The sequence below is a fragment of the Astatotilapia calliptera genome, chromosome 10 (genome assembly GCF_964374335.1).
Source record: "Astatotilapia calliptera chromosome 10, fAstCal68.1, whole genome shotgun sequence".
NCBI lineage: Eukaryota > Metazoa > Chordata > Actinopteri > Cichliformes > Cichlidae > Astatotilapia > Astatotilapia calliptera.
Window position 1 is genome coordinate 32376636 of NC_137431.1, and position 15553 is coordinate 32392188.

The window sequence follows — 15553 nt, forward strand, 5'->3', positions numbered from 1 at the left end:
TCTTCAATGAGGGTTAAACAAAAAATGCTGATTAGAACAACAGCACAATGAAAAGAAGCTGCACAAAATAACAAATTCCTCTTGTTTTGTCAGCGGTGAGTGTTCAGGTCATTTTATCTGCTCTGCGATGTTAAACGGAGCCGCCTGAACACTTCCAGCGCTGATTAAGGTTGTGCAAAAATAAACAGGGCACTGAAACTGAACTCATCTTAATGAAACAAACCTTTGCAAAGGAATCAATGCAGCAGGGACAGGTATAAAGAAATAATACCAGTTTGTTTACACCCACTCTGTGGATCCAGTCTGTGTTCAGCTGTGGTTGTAGGAACCAGCCTGGTAATGAAGACACATAAAGTGCATCAGGACCTTGAACACAGCTTACAGTCAGTTGTTTTCCATCCTCAGACTCACTATAAGCAAACAACATCTGATGCTGCACCATGTCCTTCCTCAGTTCTTTTGTTCGTATGCTGGATGAAACTCTTTAGTCCTTTGGGCCAGAAACAGCACGACGTAGGGTCCAATCTGACCCACGAGGCGGCTCTGCCAAGAAGGGCTGGGTATCGTCACTGATTCCTAGAATCGATTCGATTTGATTTGAATCGGGGAAATCACATTCAGAAATATAATTCTGATCATTTATCAGTACTGACACTTGTGAGACTTCAACACAGCAGATGCCTTTGTCAGAATAACGGAGGATAAAACACAAAAAAACATGAAGGAGATTTTCGTGGCCAATATCTACGGTAGCCCTGAGAGGCCAAACGGACTGCAACTTAAGAAAACACCAGCAATAAAGAAAATGCTGCAAAAGCACACAAAACACAACAGAAATAGGAAAAAGAAAACAGAAATAGAAAAAAACTGATTTCCAAAAGCACAAGGGAAGTGTTTCTGGGGAGACAATAACCTGACGGACCAGTTGCAGGAACCCAAAACATGCTAGGTGTGTTTTATCATTCATATAATACTGATGACGGATTTTTAGGCTAATAGTTAGGCTAACACACTTACCTCTCATCTTTTCTTTCCTTACAAAACCGATACATCCTCCACTTCTTTTAAATGTCTCCCAGCGCAATTCTTAGCATATTTTGGTTCCTGCAACTGGTCCGTCAGGTTATTGTCTCCCCAGAAACACGTCCCTTGTGCTTTTGGAAATCTGTTTTTTCCTATTTCTGTTTTCTTTTTCCTATTTCCGTTGTGTTTTGTGTGCTTTTGCAGCGTTTTCCTTATTGCTGGTGTTTTTTTAAGTTGTAGTCTCTTTGGCCTCTCAGGGCCACCGTAGATAACCTTAAAAATATTCTGCAGAAGAACAAGAACAGAAGAAAACCATGAATCAACACATGAACATTACCTGATGCTGCTGAAGTGAAGCAGAGCAAAGTTACAGAGGTTTAATTAGAGACACAGCTGAGCATTTTGCAATTTGGTATGATTTTAAAAGGTTTACATTTCTTCGGTACTGAACAGCAGAAATGAGGCTTTCTTATCAGAAGTGATTAAAAAGAAAAACAGTGGCCGACAGCGCCGCACATGGTAGACTGGTGCGTACACTGAAGTACACTGAGAGAGAGAGCTGTGCATGAAGTGTGATTTTATGTGTAGTGTAGTTTGGATCTTCTTTTCAATTTTGGTTGGAGAGAGACAAAACCTGCAGCTTCAGAATCAGCGCAAAAAAAGACGTAAACACAGAGCGCAGACCCGCCGACGCATCAGAGTCAGTGATCTGTCGGCTTTCAGCCCCGACGGCGTGTCCGTGCACGGATGAGAAAACATCTCACTGATTCTGATGCCCCGCTCTCTGTGTTCACATCTTCAGTGTACCTGCTCTCGTTTGCTGTTTCAGCTGTTTGGCGGTTGTTGTGGTTTTGTGAGATTTAACCTGAGATTCTGGCATTTTGGGCAAAATACATTTATATTTAAAAATCGATTCAGGATTTTAATGAATCGATATCGCGTTATTAGAGCTAAAATCAATTTTAATCTATAAACGATTATTGAAACCCAGCCCTACTGCCAAGTGTGAATGAGTTTTGGATTAAAAAATCGGTGAAGAAACTGGAAGTATCTGTGAACTTTACAGAGCGTGGAAATAAAACGTTCTTGTTTCGTTCCAAAGAATCTCGACATCATCGTTTTTTTTTAATCGATTTTTGTCATTGAAGGTGAATATTTTGAGGATGTGGCTCTCTACACTGACGGCATTAGAGATTTTTATTGAATTTAAAAGAGCCCAACACTCCTGGATTGGACAGCAGGAGAAACCCTGCGGCTGCATGTTGTAGATAATAGATGTAGGTATGGTTTCCCCTCCTTCACACTTCAGATGCGTGCACTTTCTAACCTTTAGAGTCCTTCAGTAACTCCCTCAGCTGTTTTCACATGAAAAAGATGTTTAGATGTGGAGTAATTCAGCAGCAATGACAAAGAGTTCATGAGTCAACCTTAGTTAGGGCTGTCAGAGAAAATTTAAAGGTTAATCATAAAATCACATTGATTGTGGAGATTAATATTCGACGTCTCGCTCTCGAGAGGGCAGAATGCGAAGCGAAGCTGTCGGGTCCACACACTCGTTCAGGGTTTCTAAACCACCACTGTGATGAAACGCCTCATTAGGATCGGTTTGTGTGGTGATCTTCTGTTTGTCACTTGAAGGAACATTTTTGCACATTTATGTATTTCTTTGTTAGAAGGTTTGTGACAAATTGTGCAGTGAAATGAAGCAGACCAAGCACTGAGCAGTGGAGGAAGCAGTGATACGTGAGGTTTGACCGGCAATAAGCAAGTTCTGACTGCTTAGACTGGCCGACCATGAGCAGGTGACTGAGTCCTGACTTAAACCAGCTCTTCTCTGGGGTTGTCTGAGGCTGAAGTAGAAGAAGGGTCTGGTTTTCAGGATAAGGGGGCCATCCCGAGCCTCTGCATCCATGAGTCAGAGTGTGCTGCAGGACATTGTGTGTCAGTTAGGCTAAATTAAGAGCTCTGCAGCTCTGACAGCCTCCCAGCCATGAAAGAACCTTTTTTTCCTTCCCTCCCTCTCTTCAGAGGATGGTGTGGCTCAGCCTGTGAACTAAAAACTCACCATGAAGATTTATGATAAAGGCCTGAGAAAGCTGCTCTTATCTTGAGCTATTTCTAAAATAACCGAGCTGAAAAACAAGGGCTGCTATCCAACAAACACAGAGGCACAAACTCTACAATTGATGGATGATTTTTACAAATGAGCTGCTGCTTGTTAACGGAGATCGTCTCCATGTAGGGTCATTTTTTATCATTTTTATGAAAACAGCAATTAGATATCAGTTTCTATGCTGATGATAACATCTTGTTTGCATAAGTTCCACTCCAAACACAGCGCTTAGTACTAATCAGTCAGTTTTGATGCTCCGCAGATATACATACCAGCCTTAACTTACTATGAAAGAAACATGCCTTTCACAGGTTTGGGTAATAAATCAGTAATCAGCTACATGATTAGGAAATAGGACAAAAACAAATACCTTTCCTCTTTGGATTGTTAGGTTTCGGTGTTGTCAGTGTGTTGTTTTTGGCGTGACTGTTATGTGTTTCCTGTTTTACTTTGAAAGTCTGTGTTATCTTAGTGTTTTCAGTTTACGTTTCCCTGTCTCGTCAGTTCTGAGTTGCCCCAGCTGTGTTTCCCTCTTGTTGTCCATTTTCCTGATTGCTCCCTCTAGGTATTTAAACCCTGTGTTTCAGTGTGTCATGGTCACGATCTCCCCCGTGTTGTAAATAGTTTGGTGTTTTGTTGTAAATAAATAGTTTGTTGTAAATAGATTTGTCGATACTTTCGTTTTGGGATTTTGGTGGTGAGCTTTAGTGGGGGGTTTTTTGTGTGTTTTTTTTTTCTTTATTTTTACTTTTTTCGTGTTGCACTCCGGTTGCCTAGGCCGGGGTGTAACAGGATGCAGAGCTGCTGACATTGATTAAAGGCACACAGAGCCTAAAACACAGAATTCAGATCAAACTGGACACAAACAAAGTAAGAGACAAAAACGTCTTTAGTGACACAGTGTGAGCAAACAGCGCCCTCTGTGTTGATAACTGGTCATTACAGGATGATGGTCAATTCTGAAAGTGGTTACCAGACTTCAAAGATAAAGTAGCTAAAAAACACACTTGACAAGTGGATTGATACACGCCGTCTAGACGAATCTTTAGACCCGCATTCTTGGAAATGGCCAGCAGGGGTCGACTCCTCTAAGATGATTTTATGGTCTCAGTTGTTAGTTTCAAGTTTTACTGAATAGAACACGATGTTCATAAAACTACAGTTTAATTTAGACTAAAATGGACAGTAAGAGCACTTTTATGCTCGTTGCTTACAGCGATATATAACCTGTCACTGCCACTACAGCTGGGTTAAACACATGAGTGTATAGTCGTGTCGGTTTTAGCTTCTTTTTAATGCTATTTCAGTACAGAAGCTCAGAGATTCACACATTATACAGACAGAAATGTTTGAAAACCTGAGACTTTGTGGAAAAAGTCATCGGCGCTGATGTGGCGGTGTTGCCTGAGTGGTGACACTTATTGTTCAGGAGAATACTGCAGTGGCTTCCTGCGCTGTAATGGTGGGTGTAAATAAAAGAGCATAAAAGTGACCATGTGACAATGATGATGTAGTCGGTGGTGAAGCGACAAATGCGAGGCTATGAACATGCGGTCTCTTTGGTTGTCCACCACCCCTTCCTCTTCTTCTGACCACTCCCAAAATACCAAGATGGTGATGTTCACTCAACGCATTTACCTCCATCTTTTCTGTACAGTCTATGTATGTACAGTAAGCTGCTTTTTTTTAATTGATTCTAAAATGAATGATTTTGTTTTTTAAGTTGACCTCCAGATTTGAAAGACCAATAAATAAGAGTCCAGCTCAACTGAATAGAATAGCCTTTATTGTCATTGTACAGAGTACAACGAAATTGGAGTCCCACACCCTTGGTGCAAGTTTCAATAATAAATATAAATGTAAAATATAAAAAGTACAAAAAAAACAATCGTAAGTACTCAAACAATAGTATGTACAATATATACAGGATAGCAGCATTAATATGATGACAGTATGAATAGCAGCATAATATAATGACAGTGACGGTATGGAATAGGTTCAGTTGTTTTTGTGCTTATTTACTACGGTGATAGCTCTGGGAAAGAAGCTATCCCTGAATCTGTTTGTCCTGGTTTTATGTGACCTGTACCGTCGGCCTGACGGTAATAGTTCAAACAGTTGGTTGCTGGGGTGAGAGTGGTCCTTGATGATATTGCCAGCTCTGCTGAGGTACCGAGAGTTTGCAGTGACCTCCAGGCTGGGCAGAGAGCAGCCAGTGATCTTCTGGGCTGTGTTGATGACCCTCTGCAGTACTTTCCTGTCTGCAGCTGAGCACCCTGCATACCATGTTGTTATGCCGTACGTTAGGATGCTCTCTATGGTGGCTCTGTAAAATGTCACCAGCAGCCTCTCCTCCAGGTTGTTCCTCCTGAGCACTCTCAGAAAGTGGAGACGCTGCTGGGCCTTTTTAACCACCGCCGTGGTATTTGCAGTCCAGGAGAGGTCATCAGATATCTGCACGCCCAGAAACCTCATGGAGTGTACCCTCTCCACACAGCTCCCGTGAATGTAAAGTGGGGTCGGGTCTGCTCTGCCCTTCCTGAAGTCCAAGATAAGTTCTTTAGTTTTCGTGGTGTTCAGTTGGAGGTTGTTAACTGAACACCACTCAGTCAGTCTGTTGACCTCATCTCTGTAGTCCGACTCATCCCCCCTTGAGATGAGTCCAACCACTGTGGTGTCATCCGCGAACTTTATGATGGTGTTTGAGAGATGGGTAGGGGAGCAGTCTTCAAACTTGTCTTCATAAAACAAGATGGCGGCGCGCACGGGTGCAGCGGCTCTTAGCTCTCCAGTTTGGTGCTCGTTTTTACTTTTAATGTGGATATTTTTGAATGTTTGCAACGCCGCCATCTCTTACAGTCGCCAGAACCTAATTGACCTAGGTTTTAAATATAGTTTGTCTGTTTCTGGCGACTATCAGCGAACACACAACATCCTGGTGGAGATAGCGAGACCGCCAGGGTCACCGTGGATGGTCTGCCCGCCCAGCAAGCGTAGAAGGCGACGGAGGGAAAGAAAGCAGAAGAGTGGATGCCGGTCGGGCTCAGACGCTAGGCTACGCAAACATCCACACCGGCCAGCACTTCCGAGCCTTTTCCTATCGAACGCCAGATCCATCACCCACAAACTTGACGAATTGGAGCTACAGATAGCCAACACAAGCTTTGCACGTAACTGCAGCATTATTCTTATTACGGAGACGTGGCTTCACCCGCTGATTCCCGACGCTGCAGTCGAGTTAGCAGGCCGCACGCTACACCGGCATGACAGAAACAGCAACTCAGGTAAAAGCAGAGGAGGGGGGCTATGTGTTTACGTGCATAACGAGTGGTGTTGTAACAGCAGGATCATTCACACACACTGTTCTCCTGATTTGGAGGTTCTGGCAGTCTCGTGCAGACCTTTTTACATCCCGAGGGAGTTTACAGTAGTTATTGTGATAGCTGTTTATATACCGCCGGATGCTAACGTTAGCACGGCTCTCAGCCTCTTGCTCAACACCATAAACAAACAACAGCTTGCCCACCCCGATGGAGTTTTTATTGTCGCCGGCGACTTTAACAAAGCGTGCCTAAAGACTGTGCTTCCTAAATTTGTCCAGTTCGTGGACTTTGCTACGAGAGGAGAACACACTTTGGACCATGTCTATTCAAACATCAGGCATGCTTTCAGAGCGACACCCCTCCCCCACCTGGCTGGATCTGACCACCTCTGCATGTCCCTCACCCCCACCTACACGCCCCTGCTGAGAAAAACAAAGCCCCAGACAAAGACAATAAAAACCTGGCCTGAAGGAGCCCTTTCTCAACTGCAGGACTGCTTCTCAACAACTGTATGGGATTTATTCTCCAGCCACAACCTCCAGGAGTACACGGACACTGTACTCTCGTACATCAGGAACTGTGTTGACAATGTCACCGTCAACTCGTCTTGAAGACGAGTTTGAAAATGTTAAATGTACGTGAGATTTCAGTCGCATTAGCTGCTCCAACCAGCACAGTCGAGCTGCATTAATGTTGCATTAGCTGAACAAAAAAGAATGAAGAAGCCTCTTTTTAAACGTACACAGGGCCACGTGCACTTTCACACTCTCAGGTGTTTGTTTCTTATCATCCAGTTTACGCAACAATATCATAAATATTTTCAAACACATTTCTAGTCATGCTTTGTAATAACTGTCATAAGTAAACGGAAAATTGTCAGCTATGAAACTTTAGTTGTATTTAACAGTAAAATAATCATTAATTATTTGTAAGCTTCCAATTTGAAAGAAATGATTTTATAGCCTCATCGCTGACGCCTGCTCCCCTCCTTTATTGTTGTTACCTTTGCATTTATAAACCCATGGCTTCCTTGTTAATCCTGCAAACAGTGATGCAGGGAAGGCAGAATATCTCCGACTGTTTTCCTGTTTGCAGTGTGCACAGTGCCGTGCGATAACAGCCTGATAATCATATTATATCTGCACCTCTGCCACTGATCTGTGACGTCTTCAGAGTGAAAACCAGGAAAGAAATTAGACAAAAATCGCTCTGCTCTAATCTCCACTTTTCCTGCGTCCCTCCCACAGTTTACCTGGCGTCTTATTGATTTCATCCACCTCTCCACGGTCCCCGGTCCTGCTGTAAACCTGTAAGCCAGGCTGTTGCTCTTTATGGATCAGGTTTTTCTCCTTCATAAGCACATGCAGGGAAACTCTGCGAGGTGCCAACCTCTCTGCACCGCTGCCTCTGAGGCATATCCCCGCACATTTATCATACTTGTCGGATAAAGTGACTCTGATTTAGATCTCTCCCCCTCCCTGCTTTCCTCTTTCTTCCTCCGAGCTTGGAAAATGGCTTATTGTGCTCCGTCCTCTCCACAAAGAAAGAGATGCATTCATCTCGGGGTGGCCTAGCTTTTGCTCCCCTCGTTGCTGCTTGTCAGCTGTTTTCTCCTCAAACACGCTAACTCCGTCTGACCTGCTTATCCAGCACTATCTGGAGCCGCTGTGGCCCGGGAGCAAACTGTTCCTGGCCCGAGTGAAATCCATCATGCCACCTGGGGTCCTTATCACGAGGAGAGGGGAAGCAGGAAAATACGATATGGGTGGTCCTGACACGAGGAAGGTGAGCAGAAAGAGAACAGAGGAGAGATCGGAGGCAGAAGAAGGGGAGATAAGAGGAGAGAGGAGGAGGAGAGATTTGAAAGAGCAGAAAAGTTGGGAAGGCTTCAGGGAGAGATGGAGTCTGAGAAGCAGTTTAGGAGCAGGGGCGGTTCAGATAAGGCAGATGCGACAGTCTGGGAAGACGTGACTCAGATAAGATGTCCGACCAGCTACAAGCAGGGTCAACAAACAAAACGAGCAGGCTAAAAGAGAGGCGGGCAGAAGCTTTAAGCCGCACGTATCGCCGCCACATCAACCCCCCTCAGGGCCAAAAAATACAGCAGCTAAACCCTTATTTACCAGCTCGAAACACGCCAAGGGATCCACCCATGCATATGTTTCCAGTTCTGACACCAATACCCGATTAATAAGCTGTGCTCCTCTCTGTGAGGAGGAGACGGGGAGTTGTAGTTTTATTTAAGGTAACATCAGGCTCGACTTAAACTTCCTTTCCTGACTTTGTAAAAGACTAAACGGCAAAGAACGGCTCAGAAAACGGCCGGACCAGCAAAACATACCAGCTACTACTGCTAACATTTACTGAAGATCATCAGTTATTATCAGCTCGCCCGGCTCCAGTCTTCTTTAATGGGACACACCCATGAAAAAGCAGACACTACAGATTCCAACAGCTCAGAGTCAAGCAAAGACAACCGTGACAACCTGAGATGGAGGGATAGTGGGAATACTGGACAAAGATGAATAAGATGGAGCTGCAGGAAAAGAAGAAGACCACAGAGAAGAGTTTTGGGTGTCGTGAAGGAGGAGATGCAGAGGGTTATTGTGACAGAGCAGCATGTTAGGCACAAGGTGAGGTGGAGGCAGATGACCTGCTTTTAGGAGCAGCTGAAAGATGAAGAAGACTTATGTCGTAAAAATTTACTCTGATTTCTGATTTCTTGTATAAAAAGTGTAAAAGTCCCTGATTTATCTTTTTTTGTATCCTGAGACAATTTAGATTTTATTGATTTGTATGTTTTCTCACTCATATTTTATTCACAGGGACACAAAACAAAAAACAGGGATGTTAAATGTTTAAAAAATAAGAAGTAAATATGCGTTAGTAAATATGAGTTTAGTGAAAAACAGCTAATTTTCACGATAGTCCCAGAGCATCACATGAAACTACAACGTACTTAATGACACACTCATGCACACACACTCATGCACACACACACACACTCATGCACGCACACACGCACATACACACACACTCACGCACACACGCACTCATGCACACACACACTCATGCATAAACGCACACACACACACACACACACACACACACACACACACACACACACACACACACACACACACACACACACTCATGCCTATCCTCTCGCAGTCATTTAAGGTCCCAGCAGCCCAGATCAGATTTCAGAGCCAGCCGAGTGTGATGATACAGACGAACTGCAGCAGTGCAAAACACCAGGCTCATGCTGCTGCTTTCCTCTACTGTGTGTGTGTGTGTGTGTGTGTGTGTGTGTGTGTGTGTGTGTGTGTGTGTGTGTGTGTGTGTGAGGGGTTCAAGAAGAAACACACATGCCAGCAAAAGTGTTTCCCACCTGGGATCGGAAGCATTAGCTGTTAAACAGAGCATCAGGGTCTCGGACTTTCACCAGCTGCTCAGTCCGAGTGCAAAAAGCTTTCCCTCACATTAGAAAACAGCTGGAAAAAAAGTGGAAACACCCCTCGCTGTCCACATTATCACAAAGATGAGTCTACAGACGCAGGGAAGACGTCAGATAGCTCGAAGAATTTAAGCAATCTAATATTTTCCTTTGAGACAGAAAAAAGTGAAACTAGGAATACATGAAGACTGGGATGTTTAAAATCACTGGTTCCACTGGGAAACTGGCATCGTAGGCAAGATATATTAGGTGCTCTGAGAACATGTTGGATGGCAGCATAAATCAGGATAATACAACACATGACGAGTGTCACAATTCCAAAACAGGGACCAAATCACCGCACAAACATCTACGGGGTCACAGCGTGAAACCCACGTGGAGCGTTTCATCTCCGAGTCTTCCCAGTCTGAAAATTACTTGGTCAACTACGTCAGAAAAATAGAGTTCATCCACTCTTCATCCACTGTTTACCGTTTTAACCCTGTTACTCACCTACTCACCAGATCTGACTTCCACCGATCAATCTTATTAGTGCACCAAATAACTGAAGTGTCACAGGAAATTATTCAGAAATTAGCAATCAGTATTTTCTCAGTTACAAATATGAAACCTGTTTTGATTGAGACTGAGTTCAGGTCTTCTCTCTCCTCTGTTTCCTCCTCTGAACTCTTTGATTTTCTGTCTTTTTGTCTCCCTCCATCACTTCTCCTCTGTCACCTCTTCTGTCCTTTACTCTGAGAGGGAGTCCGCAGGGAGAACAGAACACGTGTCAATCATCTTCTTATCGCCGGCTTTTAGAGAAGAAAGCCCGGGAGTTAGATGAGACACTGAGTCATGCTTTCTTTCTGTCTTTCTTTTCTTGGAAAAGCTCGCTGTCAAATTCTCCCGCAGCGTTCAGCCTGGGTTGACCTGTCTGATTCGAATAGGTGCTCATTTTGCACACCGGGATACGACTGAAGGTCTCGGGGACCGAACAAAAGCTGAATTGGTGAAACTAGTGTTCTTGAGCCTCGGCTGAGGTGACGGATGTCTTCATTCACTTTCGCTCCCTTCTGGAAAACACAGCTTTAACTGTGGTCAAAGCATCTGAAAAATGAAGTGAAGTTATTTCAACAAATCACCGCCCACCTGTAACCCTTACAGTTCTCTGAATAACCACCTCCATCACTAGCAGACTCAGAAAAGGAAATTGTGACTTTAGCCTTATTGAAAGCTCTGTGAAGGAGGCCTGAAACACAGAAATAGGTTTGTGCACCTCCTCATCCATCATGTCGAAGTAAATCTTATTTTTGAGTTTGGTCTTTGGTTATAAGTCTGAAATAAATTGATGAAATTAGCTTTAGCCATTTTCACAGATTCCCACATTAAATCAGCCTCTAAGACTTTTGTTTTTGTGCAAATGAGTTACAGAAGTTTGCCATGAGAATGTCATAATCCTGCTGTGGCGCCTGATGTGGACAAACAAGATTTATTCAGGAAAGAAAGTTAAAAAATATTAAATTCAGACCCCATACAGCTGTAGCCAGCTGGTGTGTTACTACAACTGTACAAACATAAACAGCCACTTAAATAGTTTGGTTTTGCCCCAAGAGCCACTCAAGGGGGTCGGTCAAAAACTGGCCGTTGTTTATTTTTCGTGAGTTTATTCAGCAGAGTGACTGGACAGATCTGTCTTTGAGTTTATAGGCTGTCAGTAGACTGTTTACCTCAGCTGTCAATGTCGCATCTATTCACTGTGGAGGAGGCTGTGAAACGTCGTGAAAACAGTGTGATATGATGAGTCAGTGAAGCTCTTGTTTGACTGATGACAGCAACACTGAGGTGAGCTGTTGAGGATATCCTGAAGTTTTCTGTCAGTAAGAGCTGCTGTTTGTGTTGCTGTTAGCTTCTGTTAGCCTCTGTTAACAGCTGTTAGCTTCTATTAGCCTCTGTTAACAGCTGTTAGCTTCTGTTAGCCTCTGTTAGCCTCTGTTAACAGCTGTTAGCCTCTGTTAGCCTCTGTTAACAGCTGTTAGCTTCTGTTAGCCTCTGTTAACAGCTGTTAGCTTCTGTTAGCCTCTGTTAGCCTCTGTTAACAGCTGTTAGCTTCTGTTAGCCTCTGTTAACAGCTGTTAGCTACATTTAGCCTCTGTTAACAGCTGTTAGCTACGTTTATCCTCTGCTAGCTAACAGCTATTAAAACGGCAATCTAACATTTTTTATTCAGACACTTAGCGAAAAACTTCCATCCAATGTGGAAATGTAATCAAACTATTTATCAGGGGGAAAGTGTGATTTTTAGGTTATACCTGAAATAACGTTAGCTTATAACCAGCTGTGATTGTTGTTTAGCTCATTGTGAGCTGTCCAGGAAGCTCATGTATAATCAGCTGACAATAAGTAATTAAAATTATTATTAAAAATTATTGAGAATGAGCGTGTTTCCGTGTTTCTGAAGCTCCGACTTCAGTTAAAGAGATGGAAGCTGAGGTGAAGAGGGTGACAGTTTATAAAGATGCTGATAGCGTTGTCTCTTTCCTTGGCCTTTTCACTTCTTTGCTGAAGGGCATTCCTGCTCTGATGATTAAACAGATGTAATGCTTCATATCTTGACTCTTAAGGTGCAGACATGAATTTAATTGTCCCTCCGCGAACGCCTACAACTTCTGTTTCGCCTTTGGCGTAACACGTCTGTGTCTGGTCTCTACTCACATAAAACATAATTAAGTATAATGGTGAAGTGCATGTAGGCTTCCACAGCGCGGCGTCCTCTCTGATGTATTTTTAGTGTATTAATTTGGAATAATTAAAGGTTTATAAGAAAACATCACTTTCTGTGTATATTTATGAGTACAGTGTCCTTTTTGTTAAACGACCTGAAAAAACTGGCTGTACCTTTAAAAAACACGTAATACAAAGTAATTTTATGCATATATTACTAGTAATACAGATTTACTAATTATTGTGAAAAACTACAACAAACTAAAACAAAAAAGGGTTAAATGCCTAAAAACAAAGTCACCTCCAGGCGTTCCATACTGTAAGATAACCCTACAATAATAGAACCACCTCCTCTGAGCAAACACCTGGAGACAGTCTGAAGAAAAAAACCCCTTTTAACACCTCTGTTCAGACTCTGTTCTTCAGTAGACAAACAGTCCACATGACAGTTGTGACTTTCACCCAGAAGTGCTTCGTGTCCCTGTGAAGCCAAGATCAAAGTGGATTTACAATGTTTAAACTGCGTGGATTCATCATTTTTAGCTCCTTTAACCTCCCAGGACCTGCCGTCCACATATGTGGACATTACATCACACTAAATTTTTCTCTACAAGGGCCTGATAGCCACCTACGAGGACATTATCCTGTCTCTGCTCTATCGAAATTTGAAACAAATATCCTCATATGTGGCTCTCATTTTTCTCTGACACAAAAATCTGGTAAAAAAAAAAAAAAAAAAAAAGTAATTAATTGCAAAGAGGAATTAAGAAGGAGGTTAAATTAAGCTTTTTTAGTTTCAGTTTTCTGTGGTGCCACGTGAGAGCTCGTGGTGGTCTGAAACAGTCATGCAACCAAAGCGTCGTTCATTTCTAGCCTAACATCAGTGTTTTATTTGTGTGATTGCAAAGATGTCATCTCTGCAGTCTCCAGTATCATCTCCCACAGAAGCTATGTGATTTTCCCAAACATCAGACAAAACCTGCTGGCTTTTTGTCCAGAGAGCCAGAGTAAAGTCTGTCCTGTGGGTCATGACTTGTAGTAATCTGTAAGTGTCCGTCTGCTGTGAGGCTCATTCATCCTGATCTCTGATGAGACTCTGAAGTGTGAACTGCTGCGTTCAGCTCTTTTATTATTAAATATTAATAAAACATTATATTCATTATAAGACTGTAGCTCAGGCAATGGCGTGTCCAGCGGGGTGGCCTGGGGGGGCACAGGCCACCCCCCCAACCAGACTGGCCACCCCAGGTGCCACCCCAAAGGCAAAACAATAAAATTCAATCAAATATCAAATGTACGATTATGTTTTCACGGTGACGCTCAGATATCCGAGTGTAAGTGAATGCAGCATCGGCTTCTGCGCTATGTGCATCACGTTAGCAAAGGTAGGAGAGCCAAGCACGAAAGACGGCACCGCAGGAAACAATTTTTCGGTGAAAGAAAATGACAGAATAAATGTCCCGGTAAGTAATATTAAGTTTGTTGAGTTTAGTAAACTTCGGTGAAATTAGAATACCAAGGAAAAAACAACACTTAAAGAATTATTGCAGCCGTGGAATATTTCAGACAGTATGCTACTGAGGGCAGCTAACATAAGAGTTATGAGTTATAAGATGTAATCTAAGTCGTAACATTGCTGTATGGAGCTGCAGATTTGGTTGCAGGTTAACATAGCTGGACTGGCCATCGGGCATACCGGACATATCCCCAGTGACTTATTTTTTATTTTTTTTGTAATGGCATGAACAATGAGAGGTGGTGGATTGGCCAGATGCAGGTCGATGTGTAGAAATAACTCAGTTGTTTGGTGGTGGCTATGGTGGGGCTTCCACAGAGGCCAGCAGGTGGATGAGGGAAGGGGAGGCAGGAGGAGAGCCCCGAGGCAGCCGCCAGTCCGAGTGTCAGGTGAACTGAACTTCAGGTAAGAAGTTATGAGCTGCAGTCTATCTGGGTCAGATATGAACCAAGTTTAGGTGGAGTTTATTTTCATGTTGCTGACTTTTTACTGTCAGTTGCAATAACTCATACTGTGTTCTAGCCAGCTTGATGGAGTTTTTAGGTGGGTGGGTGCTATGATGTTACTGATCGTGAACTTTATTTTATTCATAAGGTTAGTAGAGTTGCCAACGGCTCCTTAAAAAAATGTAATGGTCCGTCATTCAGAGAAAATATTACACGTTTCGTATTGAGCTGAGAAGAGACGCAGTTTGTCCCGAACTTTAGCTAGAATGGAAAAAGACACAAAGCTGGAGTTATTCTGTGTGTTTACGCTGCACAGCTGCCTCTTCTCCTCTCATTCTCCCCCCTCCCTCTCCTGTTGCTACTTCAATCATGAAACTGATCAATGATCAGCTGATCGTCTCTCTTGTTTATTTATCGTCCACTTTGCGCCAGAAAGAGGAAACCAGCGGATGTTGCGCTAAACAACAACAGCACGTTTAAGCTTGATCAGCTGTTGTTAGAATTTATTTAATATTAATTTCTAGTATCAGCTGATGTTTGCTGGAGCCACAGCTGTAAAGCTGCTGGTCATGATGTCGGTTTGGTTATCTGGTGAGAGGGAAACATGAAGATGAAACCAGGAGATGTCCTTACTGAATCATCAGAGCTGTGATGGAGAAACAGGTTTACCTTTTAGGTGACATGAATGAGTTGAAGGGAAGTTATGAACTGTTTCTGAGAGACAAATAACACCAGGATCCTTTTCTAAGCAGCTGACAGCTGGTAACTGTGCAGGGGCGGGTCTAGCAAAGTGTTGCCAGGGGGCCAGGTAGGGCATTAACAGGGAAAGGTGGGCACAAAGAAATACTTTTCTTTCTTATTCTCATTTAAAATACCTAGCTTTTATTAAATAATTATCTAAATCTTACAACCAAAGTTTTTATCTGACGTAAAATGTATAGAAATCATACATATACCAACAAGACTGTACATCAC

General features: G+C 43.0%; 1 protein-coding gene across 3 annotated transcripts in view; it reads left to right on the top strand.

The window, feature by feature from the left end:
• LOC113031085 (rho GTPase-activating protein 7) overlaps positions 1 to 15553 on the top strand; it is a 122545-nt gene that overhangs the window by 47053 nt on the left and 59939 nt on the right. The window contains exon 1 of one of the 3 annotated variants that reach the window (XM_080307344.1): positions 10728 to 11737. The exons of the other annotated variants lie outside the window; for them this stretch is intronic. The gene's annotated coding sequence lies outside the window, so the exon portion shown is untranslated. Of the gene's footprint in view, positions 1 to 10727; positions 11738 to 15553 lie in introns of those variants that run through there. 3 annotated transcript variants of the gene reach the window in all.